The sequence below is a fragment of the Pseudophryne corroboree genome, chromosome 4, assembly GCF_028390025.1.
Source record: "Pseudophryne corroboree isolate aPseCor3 chromosome 4, aPseCor3.hap2, whole genome shotgun sequence".
Lineage (NCBI taxonomy): Eukaryota > Metazoa > Chordata > Amphibia > Anura > Myobatrachidae > Pseudophryne > Pseudophryne corroboree.
In genome coordinates, this window is record NC_086447.1 from 497,691,898 (window position 1) to 497,695,824 (window position 3,927).

Below are 3,927 nucleotides of genomic sequence, written 5' to 3' on the forward strand. Positions count from 1 at the left end.
CCTAAAATCCATTCATATCTGGGCAACTGTCAGCCAAGGTGCTTGGCTACTGTGATTCTTTGCTACAGTATTTTGATCGACAAATGTCAGTCATATGATTCTATGTCAGTCAGAAAATATGCTCAGTACTGAACAGAAATATAGAAATACAATTTATTGGTGCATATAAGTGATGTTAAAAACAATGTGCAATTCAATACATCAATTAAAGTGAAAAGTTAGCTGTTAAAGGTGGAACTTCTTACATATGCTTGTTCTTAGCTTCAGTTTATCTGAGGATGATCCTTTCATCACACATGAGGCTCAGAACATTGGTAATCAGTAGTCACATCGCAGACTTCTAAGCACAGCATGCATATCATTCCACTGTCTACCTCTGAAAACATAGGGAATACACTTCAAATGCTATACTTTTTGCTGACCAAGCTGTTCTGTGTCCAACATTCTTGGCATGTGTTTGCTCATACCATATAAGGTACTACTACAGACACATGAAATGTAGGCCTCTTAATGTTCTATTTGACCTATAAGGTCAAGTCACAGTTGGTCGTCTTCTAAAGCTATGCATAAACAAGTACTTCACGGTACTGTACAAACTACTTTTCAGGCCTTATTGGGGAATTGCAAACTATTGTAGAAATGTATTATTAACCCTATGGTGACAGCTAAACCTGTTTAATAAACTTCAATTTGCTTGGTCCTCATGACGTATTTAAAGTGGTATTATGACTGCTAGGCCAGCATATCACATTGGTACCAAGTTAAATATGAAGTTTCTTTTCATTCTGAAAGTTTGCATCCCAGCCTCCAAGTCAAAAAATATTTCTGCATCTTTAAATTAGAGATGAGCGGGTCCATCAAGTCCGGCTCGAGGTTTCCCGCCAGACTCGGATCCCAAAATGTGGCAAAACATTATCATCCCACTCTCCGATTCTCACGGGGTTTTGGAGTCTATAAAGGTCCTGGTAATACTGTAGGTGACATTTTTTTTACTGTGGCTGTACAGTGTGTACTGAACGGACGTGTCTGTCTCAATGCTGAGTTGTGTGGCATGGGCGTGGGACTGGTGGCTGCTGTGGGGTTGGTGTATAAGTTATGGGGTGCTTGTCTGTCATCTGCTGTATCTGACAAGGGGTGCTCTGTCCACGTAAGGGTGATATGGCCATACATCCAGGGGCTCTGCCCTGGTGTTAATTAAAAAAAAGTATACTGTGTACATCCAGGGGCTGGTGTGTCCTATCAGTATCAATCCTGGGGTGCTCTGCTTGTTGTCTGCTGTTTCTGACAAGGGGCTCTTGTGTCCTCCAGGGATGTTCTGTCTGTCCATACATCCAGGAGCTCTGCCCAAGTGTTAAAAAATAAAACTAGTATTTTATTAATTTAAAATGTAATTTAATAATTTGTTATACCCCAGTATACATCTATGGGCTGTTATGTCTGTACAGGGGTGCTCTGTCTGTTCATCCAGAGGCTCCACCCCAGTGTAAAATTAAATAATAAGGGCTAAAAAGCCTAAAATCTAATTATTAAAAAATATATATTGTGTGACACTGTGGGTGAAGGTGGTACCACAAAAATATATTTTAGTTCATACTCATACACATATTGTGCAACGATCTGGGTGAAGGTGGTACCAAAGTAATATATTTTATCTTGTACTCATACATGTATTGTGCGACACTGTGGTTGGAGGTGGTACCACAGTAGTATATTTTATTTCATACTCATACACGTATTGTGCAACACTGTGGTTGAAGGTGGTACCAAAGTAATATATTTTATTTTGTGTGACACTTTACCTGAAAGTAAACCATAGTGTTAGATCATTATCTCTGACACATATTGTGACACTGTAGGTGGTAAATGTTGATACAAATTGTGGTATGTGTTGTACCTCACTTGGTTCATGTTTGTTGATAGATATGGAGGAGGAACAATTGAGAGGAGAACAGGAAGCACATACTAGTGCTGCAGGTGCTGCCATCAGTCATGATGATACAAGTCCATCAACATCATCTACTAAGGACAATGCCCGAGGGCATAGACAGTTTAAGTCAGGGCATGTAAAAATCAAAGAAAAAGTAAAAGATTAGTAAAAGTCAGATTAGTGCAATAATCAATAAAATGTGTTGTCTATGCAATAAAGACCGTCACCAATGCCCCCAATGATTAATTTAAATGTTTAAAATTAAATTACTAATCAATCCTTCCTTCCACTACAGACATACTCTACCTCCCTTGGGTCCCTGATCTAGTTATTGATAAAGATCTGTGTCAGATCATTTTTGCTGATTTTGGTATAATATATTTTTTTTCAATTACAAAAAAGCTAAAATTACATGAATTGGACATTTTTTGTTTCTTGGGTATTATTAACTCCAACAACATTAATTTCCAGGCAATTTTGACCACAGTACAAACAATGAAAAATATATATTGTACAATATATATTTTTAAATGCTGTATTCATCTGTACAGATTATCTTCAACCTAAATGTAGGATCAGTTCCTGAAAGTTATGTTTGACCTTGAGTAGGGTCCACCTGTTGGAGTAGTTTGACAACAATGGGTGGAGTGCCTCAGGTTGCTTCAGCCAGCTCTATTGGAACATGTAAAAGAGGCGATTCCGCACCAGTAACAATACTTGTGAATGATAACAAACCATATTTCGACAATCAAGGGCAATATCCGCAAAACTGAGTCTATATGGTGGTGCACCCTGAGTCAATAATAATACTATGAATATTAAGTAGAGAGGAAGTAAGACTCTTTTGTGGGTGCACTCTTAAAGCTAATTAGCGATGATGGTGATGTGATAAGTATGTAAAACATAACTTTTAATAGAGAAATTTAAAATATGGTATCCACAAACAATAAACAAAACACATAACATATAAAATGCTTGGGTCTTACGATTATCACAATTATAATGACCAAGAAGGACTCCTGAATACAGTTGTAAGACCCCACGCTGCCAATCTAGCAAACTGGTTGCATAAAATTATTGTTCGAAATCCATGTAAGAAAGCTTGTGCCAATAGGTCAAGGTATAACCCTAAATGTGCCAACCAAAGTTTATGGAGGTGGGTGAATAACGTATTGAAATAAGAAAAGAGTTAGGCAGGGAATCAGGGACTAATGAATGGTTCTACTCTACCCAGTATTCCCTGGTGGTCCCCCACCAAGTACTGACCAAGCTCAACACTATTTAGCTTCCAAGATCGGATGGTATTGGGCGTCTTCAGTGTGGTATGAGAGTAGATAGTACGGAAGCATCAACTCCCTGGATCACTGATGAGAGATCACCATAGGGAAAATTGACTGATAGAACAAAGTAGGGAATGATAGACAGGTGGATCTGCTGCCAACGTTAGGCGGAGAGGGAGTTAATACACGGATGCTGGCCCATAATCCCTCTCAGGATCGTTGGTAAGAGTCCACAAATCAGGAGAGGTAATTGATTGAAATGGATAGTGGAGTTGTTTAGATCCACAATTATACAAATACACAATGGGTAGAAGGAACCCACAATCTCATTCCGATTTCTGGCACAAATAATAATTGGTATATGTATGCTGTATGAGCAATAGCACACATGTACAATGGCCCTCATTCCGAGTTGATCGCTAGCTGCTTTCATTCGCAGCACAGCGATTAGGCCAAAAAACAACAATTCTGCGCATGCGTATGGGGCTCACTGCACACGCGCGTCGTACTTTCACAAATGCCGATGCAGTTTTACACAAGCTCTAGCGACGCTTTTCAGTCTCACTGCTGGCCGCAGAGTGATTGACATGAAGTGGGTGTTTCTGGGAAGTAACTGACCGTTTTCGGGGAGTGTGTGTAAAAACGCAGGCGTGCCAGATAAAACGCGGGAGTGGCTGGGAAAACGTAGGCGTGGCTGGGCGAACGCACAGCGTGTTTGTG

General features: G+C 39.7%; 1 pseudogene; it reads right to left on the minus strand.

Moving 5' to 3' along the window:
- Nucleotides 1–3,145: 3,145 nt before the first annotated feature.
- On the minus strand, nt 3,146–3,263 carry LOC134912453 (5S ribosomal RNA; annotated as a pseudogene).
- Between the last annotated feature and the right edge of the window lie 664 nt (nt 3,264–3,927).